This window comes from Cibotium barometz, chromosome 25 (genome assembly GCF_041138505.1).
Source record: "Cibotium barometz isolate CiBa-2024 chromosome 25, ASM4113850v1, whole genome shotgun sequence".
NCBI lineage: Eukaryota > Viridiplantae > Streptophyta > Polypodiopsida > Cyatheales > Cibotiaceae > Cibotium > Cibotium barometz.
Genome location: NC_141070.1, coordinates 37,002,847 through 37,020,066, shown reverse-complemented (window position 1 = coordinate 37,020,066; position 17,220 = coordinate 37,002,847). Strand labels below are relative to the sequence as shown.

At 38.4% G+C, this 17,220-nt stretch overlaps 2 pseudogenes; one reads left to right on the top strand and one right to left on the bottom strand.

Annotated features, from left to right (window-relative positions):
• Nucleotides 1-11,101: 11,101 nt before the first annotated feature.
• On the top strand, nucleotides 11,102-14,067 carry LOC147624520 (uncharacterized; annotated as a pseudogene).
• Nucleotides 14,068-16,358: 2,291 nt separating this feature from the next.
• LOC147624519 (uncharacterized) lies at nucleotides 16,359-16,901 on the bottom strand (annotated as a pseudogene).
• Nucleotides 16,902-17,220: the final 319 nt, after the last annotated feature.

Genomic DNA, 17,220 nt, shown 5'->3' with positions numbered 1-17,220 from the left:
AACTCTTCATCTTATGTGAGTATTTACTCATTTTTGGGAGAATTTTCTTTATTTCTTCAATTTATCTCCTCCCTACATTTGGATTAATCTAATTGGCCCCTCAAAACCTTAATCTAAAATTTTCAGAAAATATGGACCCTTAGGTTAAGGCCTTTTGAACATATTATAATTTATTTCTAATGTACCTTCTAAATTTCTTTTTGAACTTCTGTTTCGGGGGAATTTATTTTAATAAGAAGAGATATTTTTCCAACTAAAAATATCTAAAAATTGAATAATCTCTCTCTAGAACATTTTCTCTCTCTAAGCCAAAAAGGTAGAAACAAGATCTGTTAATATTCTGACAAGGGGAATGATTACACGAGGAGAGATTGGACATCTTGAGGGACTAGGAGAGGAATCTTATAATCTCTCTCTCTCTCTCTCTCTCTCTCTCTCTCTCGCTTTTCATGTTGATTTTTTTAAGTAGGTTTTTCTAGTGTATTTGATAGTTGTAATATATAATGTCATTAATTTTAAATTGGCCAATGATGATTATGTCTTGACTCCACTTACATGTGGTGAAGACTTGGGTAGATTCTTATTTTCTCTTTCTCTCTCTCTCTCTCTCTCTCTCTCTCTCTCTCTTTCTCTCTCTCTCTCTCTGTTTTATTCTTTTACATGTTTCTTTTGCTGAAATTTTGGTTATTTTTTTGATATGGTGTGGGGCTTTAATCATGTTGTCTTCTTTGATTTTTATGTCTTGTTGTCTTTTTTGTAAATACGAATCCACTACCATATCTGAGGGGAAAAAAAAGTAATAAGCTTAGAGTTATTCTTTAGCAATGATTACGTGATAGATTTTAGGAGTTATATATTAGTAGAAATTAATTGTATGTTTCTACTTGTAAGTGGGTAGATCCTATTTCTAGTGCTCATGCTATTTGACAAAGTATTTTTAAGGCAAGATAATTCTAGGTGTTAAAACTTTAATGCAAGTGTTTCAAAGTTAGGTATGTTTTTTGAATATAATAGTAGGTGAAGCTCTAGAAAGTCATTTTCTTAGTGTAAATATAAGCTGAGTAGTTCCACGCTCTTTATTACTTTGTAGAATTTAAAGGTTTGCTTAGATTAGGATTGAAGTATTTCAAGCAATGGATGGCAATACATGTAAGTGTCAATAACCCCTTGGTGTTTTAGTTTGTCTTTGTGTTTTAATCCATTCTTTTAAAAAATAATATTCTATGCATTTATCTTGTAAAATCGAGGAAACAAAGTCACGTGCTTTCATACTAACTGCGATGAAAAAAATGATGAAATTTTTGAGTAAGGGGTTTTTCCATTGGTGTGTGTGTGTGTGTGTGTGTGTGTGTGTGTGTGTGTGTGTGTGTGTTGGGGGGATGTATGTATATGTGTGCATGTAACATGCACATGATGGATCTATCCCTTTCTACCTACACCCCAAGGTTTTTCAATCACATGCCCTAATGCTTCTCAAACGCACCATGTGTGTGTGTGTGTGTGTTGGGGGGGGGGATGCATGTGTTTGTGTGTGATGGTGGGGGGTGCACTCTTCATGCATGATGGACCTCTACCTACCTACCCCTCAAGTTTATCCATCACACGACCTAATGCTTCTCTTGGGGCGAGTGCATGATGGATCTCTCCCTTGCTACCTACACCACAGGCTCCTCCATGACACATCCCCTATTGTTGCTTTTTGGCATCTTCTTTATTGGGATTTCTTAATTTACACGTGTGAATACTTTAAGAGTTATTGATCCTAGTATGTGTAAATTAGGATGGCTTATCAAGGATTCTAGTGAATAACCACTAAATTTTAGTTTATATTCACATTCCCTTTCTCTTTCCTTGCCTTTTAGATGCATTTTGAAGATCAAAATTTTTTCAAACTTCAAAGTTATTGAACATATCTCACTAAGATGGAATAAACCCTTGACTTTTATGAGAATAATCCAATTGTAATGGAAATAAAGTTATTCTTTATGCTTTTATAATTGTTCCTTTATCATAAGAGAAATTAGCACATCATTGTTATGGAATAAGATCTACAAAGTTAAAATTCATGGTAGTTATTGATCAAGGATTATAGTGAATAACCACTAAGTTTTAGTTTATATTGACATTCCCTTTCTCTTTCCTTGCCTTTAAGATGCATTTTGAAGATCAATGTTTTTTCAAACTTCAAAGTTATTGAAAGTATCTCACTAACCTTTTTTTCTATGGAATAAAACCCACCCCTTGATTTTTATGAGAATAAAGCCACTTTTAGAAGCTACGCTTATCTCTTTTACTTGAAGAATAAAAATCTCCTTGCTTATAAATGACACTACAGACAACACTCTCACTCATCCAATTGTAATAGAAATAAAGTTATTTTTTAATTGTTCCTCTTTTTAAGAAAAGTTAGCATATCCTTGTTATGGAATAAGATCTTGGTAGTCATTAGATTCTTGCTTGTAATATCATTACATGCAAGAATCTTATGACTACCAAGATCTTATTCCAAAACAAGGATACGCTAACTTTTCTTATGATACAGGAACAATTTACTTGAAAGGAAAAAGATAAAATAAATTATAGAATGAAACTAGCACATCACACACACACACACACACATGCATGTGTACAGGGATGTATGAATACATAACTATTTATGTACATAGATAAATATGTACATACACGTATCATACACACATGCTGCATACACACGCACACACGCATGCACGCGAGCGCGCGCGCACGCACACACACACACACACACACAGAAGACCCGTTGATGAGGAGATATTTCACAAGCCTACTTCTAAGCCTATGTGACATTTTCTCCTTGCTCCGGGTATACTATTTTTTCTTCACCCCTTGCTTTTAGGTATACTAGTCTTTGATCACATACACTAATATGGTTTGAAATGATATTATTTTACTTAGAAGTCCATTATTGTCTATTTTCTCTCCACATATATTTACACTTTCCCTCCCTCCCTCTCTCTCCCTCTCTCTCTCTCTCTCTCTCTCTCTCTCTCTCTCTCTCACACACACACACACACACACACACACATTCTAATTTTACTTATTAGTCCATTATGGTTTATATTTACACCTTCCCTCTCTCTCTCTCTCTCTCTCTCTCTCTCTCTCTCTCTCTCTCTCTCTCTCACACACACACACACACACACACACAAACACACACACACACACACACACACACAATCTACATACTACAGGGTTTGAGTCTGGAAAGGTTCTCCCCCCTGAACTATTTCAATTACTACTTTACTGAATTTCATTCATTGAGTATTTGCTTAACTAAATTCAAAACTAATCATGAATTCCTATGAGGAATAAATTAATCATTTATCTAAAACTACGATTTCGATAGTTTTTCTGAATTTTCTCATTACCATCCTAGAGAATATGAAACGGTAGAATTTTCTCTCACAGAGTATTTACTTATTTTTTTACCAATGTTCATGGGATTTAAACATAGGATTAAAGAGAACTCTTATTTTGATATAAAAATTATGTATGCATCTTTTTATACATAAAATCAATTTTGATGAAAGTAACACTTTTATAATAAAAATTTTATTTTCTACATCTATTTATGCATCAAAATCAATTTTGATGAAAGTAACACTTTTAAAATAAAAAAAATCTTTTATTCATAAAAATCAATTTTGATGAAAGTAACACTTTTATAATTAAAAAAATTCTTTTATGCATCTATTTATGCATAAAAATCAATTTTGATGAAGGTAACACTTTTATAATAAATAAATTTCTTTTATGCATCTATTTATGCGTAAAAATCAATTTTGATGAAAGTAACACTTTTATAATTAAAAAAATATTTTATGCATCTATTTATGCAGCATAAAAATCAAATTTGATAAAAGTAGCACTTTTATAATTAAAAAAATCTTTTATGCATCTATTTATGCATAAAATCAATTTTGATGAAAGTAACACTTTTATAATTAAAAAAATCTTTCATGCATTTAAATCATTTTTGATGAAAGTAACACTTTTAGAATTAAAAAAATTCTCCAATATGCATCTTTTTATGCATAGAAATTATTTCTAATGGAAATAACACTTTTATAATAAAAATATTTCTAATATGCATTTTTCTATGCCTAGAATGAAAATAACACTTTTAGAATACACAAAGGGTGGGGATTAATCTTTTTGAGTAATAAAAGATAAAACTTATTTCACAAAATTTAAGAAAATTTTACCATAACCTCCTTTGTATGGTTGACCATTTTTCAAATTTTTTCATTCTCAGGTTACTGAGCAATTATCCCAAATGGTTTAAAGCATTCTAAACTAATCAAATTTCACTTTTTAAAGAGAAATAATATGAAAAGTTTAATTCTAACAATTTGATTACATATCTAGGATAAAGAAAGGTTGAATTCAAGAATGAAGAGAGGGGGAAAGCCTTTCCACAACAAGGCATAACATCATTTTTCATTTTAAAGAAAACAACAATTAGAAAACCGTTAAATGGAATAAAGAAAAAGTAAGCTTTCTAGCTTACATGAAATTTTGTGAGCTTTCTTTTGGCCTGATGGTTTGAGGGATCTACTCCAAGAGTGGCCACCAATTCTTTTGAAGAGGAAATGGTCAAAAACTAATGAATTATCAATAAATTCACTGTTTTTGGCTCTGGGGAGGAGTAGAGTAATAGTGCATAAAACACTATTAAGCTTCTACAAAGGGGGCAGGCTTCTATTTATAGGAAAAAGTGAGCCTCTAACCAAGCAAACTGTAAGGTTCCCCCCCTTCCAAAATAGGGAAAACACTTAAGATAGTCCACTAAGTCTTAACTTGGAGAAAATTTCCTACTCATCGACACCTTGACCATACAGAGATTCAAGGATACGATTCATAGGTAAGACTTAATTCTATCCAGCAGGGGGAGCGTGGTCTTCTAAAAATCAAATCACCTATAGGGTAATTGATCATAAATTAGGTAACTACAAGACTTAATTTCTAGAGGCAATGCTAGGCACAGCCGCTGGCCTAGTCTTCTAGAATAGAATTGCCCGAGAACCTATTTATCTAACGTAGGGCTTTCACTTAATATGTTGGAAAGCTACCCGACTAATTGGGTCTACCCGTCCGTAGGATGGTGCCGTCGGAGCATTCCATCCTCCCACTTTCCACCCTACTCACGCGTCAATTTGTTTTCTAATTAATCCTACCACACTGTTTGACATAAATAAACATGTTCCTTAATTAAGGCCCTTTTCACAAGGTTTATTAAAACAGCCTTTTTCCACAGTACAATAATTCCAAGACAAGATTTAAAAGAAAAGTTTATACATGAATCAATTTCATACAAGCCAAACCGGCTCTCTTATTCTTTTCCTTTATACCGTCGATTATCTAGAATTCGGCCTTCCAGCCTCTACATGCTGGGCGAAACCCTACGGGACCATACACCTCATCGTCGGCCGCCATTGGCGAGGACTCAAGCCGGCCTGTCGCCCTCTCAGGCTCCATCGCTCGATCCTCCCGTCCCTCAGAGGGATGTCTGCGCACTAGGGTGGGCTAATTCACCGCACTATCCTGCGTCCTGAGAACTAGGCAGCATCACAATCACTCGCCTCAATCGGCAAACCTCATTCTCCCAATGGTATGAGGGATACCATGGGCCAACTCCGGGCCTTACTAATGTCGCCGCCGTCTGGCTACACAAGCACAAGAACGGGGTAGCGTCAAGGCAGGTGTAGAGCAGTTCTCTCTACCGTGCAATATAGTGCTCATAGAGTACTACCGATCAACAAATGTGTTAAGAAACACAATGTCAATCCGAGGACTCGACCCGATTAGTGCATGAAGGCTTATCCCATGAGGGAGAGTTCACATACACAAACCACCACTTGACGATTCAACCATTCAACACCTCAATCAATCTCTCAATCCCTTAAATCCACTACACTAATCAAGACAACAAGCAATGCATAGCAATCTCTTAATCCCATTCAAACATTGATTAAATCTTAGCTTTTCCTAATGCCTGCAAATCCATAAGCGTGCATCTACTAACCCACAAGCTTAAGCAAGCAGAGAATGTAACATTCACAAATCCACAAGCTCATAGAGAGAGTCTATCCATGAATAACTCATTGCCAAAGAAGTGGGCAAGAGCTTGCATCACTGCAGACTACACACACACACTATAAGCATGCAGCATACACAAGAAAAAGAAAGAAGCATTCAACTAATCATAGATTAATCTACTTCAATGATGCTAAAACAGATTAAGAGAAAGAAGTGGAGCTATACTCATTGGAGCTTGATGCTCATTAGAGTACAATAGAGAGAGAGTTAGAGAGCTGCCACCATAGCTTGAGAGCTCAAGAGCTTCACTCAATAGCTTATGAGAATGGCAAAAACGTCCACTTTCTTTAGCTAACATCTCTTTTGTAGAGATGCCACTAACCCTAACCCTAGGCCTCTTTCACACATGGGCGGACAACCCCATAAGTGAGCCTTGCTTAATACACTTAGAACTCTCATTTAGGACCCATATTGGCCTAAAACGATTTACATTGCACTTCGGCACAAAAATATGGAAAAATTATGTGCGTCTTCATGTTCCCATGGTTGTAATCCCGCTCTCTCGCATTAATTGCTTCCGCCCTCCTTCCATAATCCGTGTTCCCGGGGAACATTCCCCCCTTCCTAAATCGCGCACGTTCTCGGGCGCAATAGAAACAAAAGCTGCAAAAAATAATGGAAGACAAGTAAAGCCTTTTATTAAAAAAAAAACCAGCAATGACGATCTCACACGTGATCATGCAAGTGAAAGGCCGATTAGAGTTTTAAAGAGTGCTAAAAGAAGTAAGTAAAGACTAGTCAAAGTGAGACTAAGTGGTAGATAGTGCTATGCAAAGGTGTTCTTGTACACTACAGGTTATGACCACAGTCTCAATGTTCTACAAGTGTTTAAGTTATTCCTAAGTGGCAACCCTACTCCTAAATATGAGCAATGGTGATTGGACCTTTTTTCTTTCTTTCTTTCTTTCTTTCTTTTTTTTTTTCATTTGGTGTGTGTGTAAAAGATGATAAAGAGGAAGGTTCCATCCCAATGAGAACCAAGCAATGGCCAAGAGACCTCCGCCAAGAGAATCTAAAGGCCGCTAAGTATCTCAAGGGCGACAGACCCTTTTCTTTCTTTTTGACATAAGGAGTACCCCATGAAGATGAGGGCATCGGTCTCGAGGGCCCATAATGTACCCCAGAGTCCTACCAGCATCTATCAAGGTGATAGAGTCCTTGAAGGTTTTTTCTTAATCTTTTAGACATCAGTGTTCACCCCATGGAAACTAAGGCATCGGCCCTAAGTTGCTAAGACAACCCAAGGTCCTACCAAGCATTCCACATGTTTGTAGACACGTCATGTCTCGATTCACTTGTATATATTTTTAAGGCATGATTTTCATAAATTTTTTATTAATCATAGCACCTAGCCCATACCTAAGAGGTAGCTACCAGTAGGGATAACTAATATACTTCGAGAGCATAAGAACTTGGCATACTCCGTTGGCATATATCTTACACCGTCTTCAAATAGAAATACCTTCTACTAAGTCCTCTAAGAATATAGAAATCACTCACCACATGGTAACAACTCATTTAAAACTTAAACCAGCCAATTGTGTGTGATCATGCAAACAATATATGCAAAAGTGAAAAGCACATAAAGAATAAAAGATTAAGATTTGAATACACCTGTTGTAGTGCTCGTTGATGTTGTGCTGCAGATTGCTTCTCTTTGCTCGTTTTGTAGGCATTGCATGTCTCCCCCTTCCTAATTTGTGTGCATGGTAGGTGGACTATTGGGGCGTGTTTGTATGCTCTTGTGTAGCTGAGATCTCTGCAAAATGTCTTATTAACACACAAAAAAAAGAAAAGAAAAGAATAAAATTTGTTATTGGTGCCAATCACCGAATATAGCCGAGGGGAAAAACCCAGTGGGAGAAAAGTGCCCTGGCTTGTTGATCTTATTGTGGAGTCGATGAGCTTACCCTTGCACTAGTGGTGGATTCGTATCCACTTCTGCTGGGAAGATGGTATCAATCACTTCAGAGGATGCAAGGACAACCCTGTACAAAAGCCGGCCTCTGGAGAAGGCGGTAGAGGAAGGAGTGCTTCCTCGCTAAAATATGGCATTGGTTCTATGGGAAGGTTAAGCAGACAATTCCGATTTTGGAATTGCTCAATATAGGTACTCATAGTGATCCAAAATTGACATGTTGAGGCTGGGGGAAGGAGGGCTTGCAAGATAGGTGGTTGCAAGTCATTTATGCATGTATCCCTCCATTGTTATGCTTGAACCTTCTCAGGTAATCTACGTTGATTGTGTCCTCGGTCTGGTACTCTCACATCAAGAAGATTATGGCATTGGGGTGTAATTCCCACAATTTGTTTCATTAAGCCCGTGCCATATCGTCAAAAGTAAGAGCGGCATAGCCAACAAATGTGTGAAGCTTCTCCTAATACGAGTCGTGCACACTCTTGACAATGTGGAAATGGATGATGCTGTTGATAGAATAAAGTGACAAAGTGATGCCCACAGAAATTTTCACCTAAGGGAGCATAAAAGTACCTAGAATGAGTTTAAAAAGGAGGAGCACTATAACCCCCGCGATGTTCAGGTTGAGCACTATCAGGGTCAATGCATGGTGGATATGTATCTCACCAAGTATCCATCAAGAGGTATCTGGCCATAGAACAATGAAATTTAGAAACTTCAAACTTTATACATGCATTTCCATCATTACAATCCCTATCAAAAACAATATAGATAAGATCATCTCAAAAAGAACACAATCTTGTAAAGGCATAAGGAACCACATTAGTAAAAGTGAGACTATTCAAACACTGATCTACCAAAGAGCTTCAATTGTAGTGTTAATGCCTTACCTTTGGTTTTGGGTATGTCCTTCTTAAGAGGTGGGAAGGGGGATTTGAGCAAGATAAGAGGATTTAGGTAGTGAAGTGGTAGAATCTATGCTCAAAGGAGACTCATGTAAAGTTGATGGTGGAATTGTGTAACAAGGAGAAATTGGGACAACTGGTGATTCAATACATGTTTTGGGAAGGTCAACACAAGGAGATTTGTAGGTGTTATCACAACCACCTATCCTATCTTGAAGAGGTTGTGTTGATTTCTTTTGCACCCACTGATATGGAAAACCAAGGGTGGCTTTTGGAATCTTATTGATACACTTTTTTACCTCTAGCAAACCATGACATTTGGGAAGCCAAAGTGCTGTTGCACCCTCATAATAGCCTTGTGCTTTAAGAACATGCTTTGGGACCCAATGAGTAACAATCTGAGGTCTAGGCTTGGAAAAGATGTGCTTTTTAGGAGGTTTACCAACTATGCTAGATGGTACAAGTTTGTACGCATCTTTGGATAGCCAAATTGATAATTCCTTCTTGCTTGGCCTTCTTTGAGCAGTGACTAGAGTTGTTGGAACATGCCAGCCATGGCCCTCACTTGAGGACTCATTTGTGTTGGAGCTTCAAGAGCAGATTTTGAAAGTGGGTTGTGTAAGGTAGAAATACCACCCTTTTGACATGATAAAGTTCGTGGAGTAGCAGATCCCAAGATGCAATCAGAATCAATTTACAATTTGTATTGTCTATTCTTCCAATCTAATGAACAATTGGTAGCACTTAACCATGATCGACCGAGAAGAGCCTCTACCACTGCCTTGGACTTACTAGCCACATAAAAGGGAACTGACATTTGGTGATCCTGAATGGACATCATAATGACACATTTTCCCTCTATAGGGTTATCTTCATCTAGTGTCTCTAAACGCACTGCACCACTTGGAGTAAGCTCATTAATCACAAACGGTCCTAGGTCACGTTTCTTGAGCTTTCTCTTATGCTTCTTAAGTGTGTACAAGAGCACAAGGTCCCCTTTTTTGAATCGGCCAGTTATTACATTTCTATCATACCATTGCTTTTGTCTCCTCTTCTCGGCATACGTCCCCATTACCGCCAATAAGCGGGTCTCATCAAGCTTTTCCAATTCATCAATGCGTTGAGAAAGCTTTTCCAATTCATCAATGCATTGAGAAAGCTCATGACGAGTCCAGTCTAATTGTTTAGCAACTCGTAGAGTAGGTATAAGAAATTCAATGGGAAGAATTGCATCTAGCCCAAAAGCAAGCTCAAATGGGGTTGTGCCCACAGATGTTTTATAGGCTGTTCTATATGCCCAAAGAATTGAGTGCAACTTTTGTGCCCAATCAGTCCTATGTCCCTCAACAATCTTTGTGAGTACTGTGTAGAGAATCTTGTTAGTACTCTCAGCTTGTCCATTGTTCTGGGGATGATAGGGTGCAGAACGCTTGTGAATTACCATAAATTCTTGAAGCAAAAACTCTATGACCTCATTCACAAAGTGCACACCTTGATCACTAACGATTTCAATAGGTAAGCCATAGCGTGTAAACACGTACTCATACAAGAACTTGGCTATGGTTCTGGCATCATTTTTTACTGTAGCCTTTGCCTCTACCCATTTGGTCAAATAGTCACTTGCGACTATAATATATTCGGCATGCGTGTGACGAGCTGGAGGTTTAATGGGACCGACAAAACCAATACCCCATTTGGCAAAAGCACGTGTGCTTAACATAGGCCGCAATGGCATATTGTCCTTTGTGATGGGAGGTTTGGTCCTTTGACAATCGTCACAACGTTTTACATATTCTTCGGCATCCATTTGTAAGGTTGGCCACCAAAGCCCAGACCACCTAATCAACTTAGCTGTGGTATTGCCCGAAAAGTGTCCACCCCCAACACCTACATGTGCATGAGTCAAGATTTTCAAGTAGTCAGCTTCACATACACACATGTGCAAGTTGCCATCCTTGCCCCTCTTGTAGAGTTGACCCTCTATCAGCATGTAGTTGGCCACTTCAACTTCAATAGCACGCTTTCGATGTTTAGGAATTGTTCGATCAGTATGACCATGCTTAAGATAGTCCACAATATACTTACTCCAACTTGGTGTAGTTGAAATTTGGAATAATGTGACATTATGAATTGGTTGTTGAATATGACAAGAAGCACAGGTACGAACAAATTTTTCAACATCCGCATGCATGGTAGGCCACCATTGCCCATCCTGCGTTATACGTCGCACACAAGTAGTAGCTGATGCATGGATTCCACCAATACCCTCATGTGCCCATTCCAAGATCTCCTCATATTGGTCAGGGCTAGGTATAAGCTGCAATACTCCATCATTACCCTGACGATATAATCTCCCTGAGATTAACTTGAAAGGTCGCCATAGGTCCACATTAGGACCCGCTAGTTGTATCTGCCCACTTGTCAAAATTTCTAAGATGGATTCAGATCATTTAGGAGTTGTCTCCACAAGGAAAAGTGTTGAATCTAACATATCATCATCCACACCCACAGGAGCTTCTCCAGAGGTGATTCGAGACAAATGATCTACCCTTAGTGAGTTGTTCCTTTTCGGACTGCCACTTCAAAATCAAACTCAAGAAGGATGACAAACCACCTCACAATCCTTCCAGTTGCACAAGGCTTATTCACCAAATATAGCAGTGCTGATGGTCCACAAAAAATATAAATTTGTTTGCCAAAAGGTAATGGCAAAACTTTTTCACTGCATATATCATGGACAAACCTTCTCTTTCTGTTGTGGTATAATTCTTCTCAGCATTGTTCAACTGTCGACTAGCATATGAGATTGGGAAATCCTTATTATGTTCTCGCGATTGAGCCAAAATACATCCAATTGCAAAGTTTGAAGCATCAATATGGACATGAAAGATTTGGTTCCAATCTGGTGCCTGTATTAAGATGGGTGCAGTCACTAATGCTTGCTTCAACTTTTCAAAGGATTCCTCACACTCATCAGTCCAATTAAACTTTACAAGAAGAGCATATAATGGTCTGGCTAGGACAGTGTACATGTAGATGAATCGACGATAATAGCCACAATGTCCCATGAATATTTGTACCCCTTTAGGGTTAATAGGCCGAGTTAATGAGACAATGACATCAATTTTATCCATATCTGTTGAAATACCATTGCGAGAAACAGTATGGCCCAAAATTTTCCCTTGTCTTACCATGAATTTGCACTTGTCAGGATTCAAGCATATACGATAAACTTGACACTTTTGAAACACAAGTCTGAGGTGTTCTATATGATCATCACACTCTTGTGAGTGAACACATAAATCATCCATGAAGATCTCAAGAAAGTTCCTAAGGTACTCCTTGAATACATGACTCATTAACCGCTGAAAGGTTGCTGGTGCATTTGTTAGACCAAATGGCATAACACGATAGGCAAAGATGCCATCTTTAGTAGCAAAGGCTATCTTGTGTTGATCCTTTGGATCAATTGACACGTGATTGTAACTGGAGAATCCATCCAAGAAACTATATGCCTTTTTCCCTGCAACTCATTCCAAAACATGATCCGTGATTGGAAGTGGGTAATGATCACGTACAGTAGCTGCATTTACCTTCTTGAGGTCTACACATACTCGAAGTTTTCCATTTTTCTTGGGCACCACTACAATAGGGGAGACCCATTCAGTGTGTTCAATCTCATAGATAAATTCTGCCTCTAAGAGCTTGTCTATTTCTTCTTTTATCTTTCGTGCAAAATTCTCATTGTAAGTATAAGGACGTTGCTTGGAAGGCTTTGCATCCTCTCGCAATGGAATTGTATGCTGACATATGCTAGCATACCGGAGTTAGCATATTGAATGCTAATTAGCATATCCAGTATGCTAGTTAGCATATTGGATTGCTATCTGAAATGCTAATTAGCATACAAGATATGCTAATTAGCATATCCTGTATGCTAACTAGCATACTGGTTATGCTAGTTGGCATACTGAATATGCTAGTTAGCATACTTGATATGCTATTAAGCATGTTGGATATGCTAATTACCAATTTTTATATGCTAGTAAGCATTTTGGAGCATATTGGATTAGCTTAGAGGTTATAAGGTCTACTTGTTAGCATTTAGCATATTGGATATGCTTATTAGCATACCAGATATGCTAGCTGGAATGATAGTTAGCATACAGGATATACTAATTAGCATATCCAGTATGCTGGTTAGTATACTGGATATGCTAATTAGCATATCCTGTATGCTAACTAGCATACTGGATATGCTAATTAGCATACTTGATATGCTATTAAGCGTGTTGGATATGCTAATTAGCATATATTGTGCTCTAGTAAGCACATAGAAGCTTTTGGGTACACTTGAATTGCTTAGAGATTATAAGGTTTACTAGTTAGCATACTTGGTATGCTTGTTAGCATACTTGATATACTAGTTAGTAAATATGATTATGCTAGCTAGCATACACGGGAATGCTAATTAGCATACTAGCCTAGCTGCACACATAGTTAGCATATGAAACATACTATGTAGCATACATGACATGCTTATAAAGGGTGTAATCAAAGATTTTTTTGTTGCAGGCCTCTCAAAGCCCCTACATGATGTGGGCAGTGTGCATGACACCAAAGGTAAGGGAAAGGCTGCAACAACTGCGAACCCTTCGACTGAGAAGGGTGGTGAGCTAGATACAATGAATGAAGGAGTAGATGCGGGATCCCAGCAAATGCAAAGTGCAAGCATGAAAACAACAGAGAAAGGCGGTGACGTGAGCAGTAAATCAGAAGAAGATGAATTTTTTGTCATGGTTCCTCATGCGCGTGCCATGCCTGCTGCAACTGACACAGTAAAAACTTCTCAGCAAAGCTAGTGCCAGTGCATTAGGGGAAACATTGAAGACTAACAGCATAGAGGACCCGCAGGAAGTTGGTGATAACAGCCCTCTCGAGGGTTTTTTGCGAAAGGCTAAGGCAAAGAGAAAAGTGGGCCCGGAAGAGGTACCTGAAGAAACTGCAAGCAACGGCTATGGTTCCCCAAAGAAGATGGAGGACAAAGCTGAAAGCACCAAAGGTGAAAAGAAAGCCACCCGCTCAAGAGCTTGCAAAAAACTGTGTTAAGACCTTTTCTTTTTTGCCCAGATTCTGTACTGTAAGCAAGTAACTGTCACTGTTCAGTTGTTTAGCCTTTACTTAGTGTTCCCATACCTATGCCCTTCACTCTTATGGCTATGCCATTTTGAAAACCTAATGCCTCTTGTGGCTGTCATGTAATTTTTTTTATTTTCCCGGTGAAAATATCTTTGTGTAATATAATGTTGAGCAGTAGTCCATTATAATTTTCTGCCAATCTATGAACTTCTTCACTTCGTATCGCTGTTTCTTTGCAGAGGAAGAGAAACTGGCATTAATTGCCTTGCCTGATGTAAATGTGGCCATGCAATGGCAGAAATTACGGAAATGGTGAGTTTGCAAAGCCAGGCAGATAAGGAGACAAAAATTGGAGATCGAAAAGTGGCTCGAACGATATTCACAGCGTGCCCGTAGAATTTTTGAGCGCCTAAATTATGTTCACCCATCAGGGGAGGTTATATATGCTGAATGGTATCCTCTTCTAGACCCAATATGGGTGCCTAAGCGACTGTGTGATGAAAAAAGGGCTCTTTTACTAGATCTCAATGGTCTTTTGCTGAGGGTGGTAGAGACTCGCTTCGGCGAAAAGCCCCCTGCATATGCAGATGAAATGTTAAAATACAATGTAGAGGATAAGCAGGTGTTCTGTCGCAAGGACAGCCACATGTTTTTGGATTGGTGTCTTCAGTTCTTCAGTGTGTATATTTGGAGCACAAGCATGCATCGTAAAGTCATGAATATTTGCATGGCTGTTTTTAAATTGCAGGTGCCAAGGATTGCCGGTTTTTTTGTGCAAGAGCACTGCAATCCGCAACCCTGGCAGATCTTGAATAAACCTGTGTTTATGAAAGATTTAGCCTTGTTTTGGAAATACAATCCGGCGTACAATGCCCAAAACACGCTTCTGATTGATGATAGCCTCTACAAAGTGTTTCAGAACCTAGCACAAGCTTGGCTCGTTACTTCGAAGCTAGAGGACCAGAGTGCTGAGGAGAGACAACAGTTTCTTATAGAAACTTTGAAAGACTAGCTTTTTCTTTGGCTACAGTCGGATGATCGGGCAGCGTATGTGGCTGACAATTTCTTTGATACAGGCTTTGATAACTTCTCTGATGCAGTCATCAAACAGTTGCTAGAGGCTAAGAGACAAGCAAAACTTCGTCGGAAGATGACCTAGAAGCAGAGAGAGAGGAGAAAGCTAGGCTGGAGAGGGAAAGAAAAGAAAAGGAACAGCAAAGAGGCGACCTAGAAGCAGAGAGAAAGGAAAGCTAAGCAGAGGAAAAGGAGAAAGCAGAGAAAAAGGAGGGAGCAAAAAAGCCCGGTCACTACAAACGCCCTCTGAGGAGGCCTAAAGATTTTTGGCGGGTGTGACTCATTGTAAAATTAAACCCTATGTAATGTTATTTGATGCTAGAAGTTAATGATGAGATAATCTTTTCAACAGTTGCCTCCTACTATTCCATTTTTATGTGTTACAGAATTATGTATTGGGTTTTTTGTTAGGTAGCACACACTATAAAGTAGCAAGTATACAGCTAGCATATAATGTGGTAGTTAGCATACACTATATGCTAGTTAGCATAATCCTGTATGCTAGTTAGCACACTATATAGTAGCTAGTTAGTATACAGTTAGCATATACTGTGCTTGTTAGCATACACTATATGTTTGCTAGTTAGCATACAGTATATGCTAACTAGCATATACTATATGCTAGTTAGCATACGCTTTATGCTAGTTAGCACACACTATGTAGAAGCTTGTTAGTAAACAATTATCATATATTGTGGTAGTTAGCATACAATATATGCTAGTTAGCATATACTGTATGCTAGTAAGCACACTAGTGAGTATACAATTAGCATATACTATGCTAGTTAGCATACCCTATATGCTAGTTAGCATACACTATATGCTAGTTGTGTATACAGTTAGCATATACTATGCTAATTAGCATACACTATATGCTAGTTGGCATATATTGTATGCTAGCTAGCATACGCTATATGCTAGTAAGCACACAATATAAATTAGGTAGTTAGTATACAGTTAACATATACTGTGCGAGTTAGCATACAGTATATGCTAGTTAGCCTATACTATATACTAGTTAGCATACTTTATATGCTAGTTAGGATACACTGTATGCTAGTTAGCATACGCTTTATGCTAGCTAGCACACACTTTGTAGAAGCTTGTTAGTACACAATTAGCATATGCTGTGGTAGTAGTAAGCATACACAAGATACAAAATAGAATAAAAGACCATGACACTCATGTCAAAAACCGAATGGCATGCTGTTATAGATTACTTCATGATCTTCGGGGGTGATTGTGTACATTTGCCTTCTCTTTTGCATGTGTTTCATGGGTATCTTGATACAACGTACAAGATTTGAAAGTATGTGAACAATAGGTTGATTGTAGTCTAGTTTGAAGGTGTATGCATCCACTTGCTTGTAATACAGTCCTTGCACGACATAAGAGCCTTTGTTAATTACATTGTTCCACTCATCAATGTAACCCTCTTTTGCCTTTTCTTTTACTGCAATGCACTTTACCAAGTAAAAGTCTACATTCTCATCATTGGTTGTAGCATCGGGATTCACTGCAAAAGTGTCACCAACACACAAAGCACTACTTAATGCATCATGGTGGCCTTCATACACGAATTTTTCATATCCAATGATCTATCCTTCAAGGGCATCATCAGTCGGAGTGTCTTCTTCATCCTCAACTTCATCAGACAATGGCATCAGAATGTGATAATCCCAAGGCTGCACATGAGATTTGTTAGTGCAGCGATTCCAACTATGGTTCATGCATGCATCACAAAAGCATGCCAATGGTCTTGTGGCAATGGCAGTTGCATCGTGCCGGTTGTGACCGCGAAAAGCATGCAAGGTGCGAGACTTCTCAATCGTGGCACAATTCCATTTAACCTCCCTGTTTACATCACCTACTTTGATCTCCCAAAACACACGGGCACATTCCCTTTCTTTTAGAGGATATGATGCAGTTGCTCCCTTTGATAGGTTGGCTTGGCAATAGGCAACCACATCTACAGCACACTTTAAAGTGGCCCCATTAGGCTTCAGCTGTTCATGTGTCAACGATCTTTTAACAACTGCGCCTGCACCG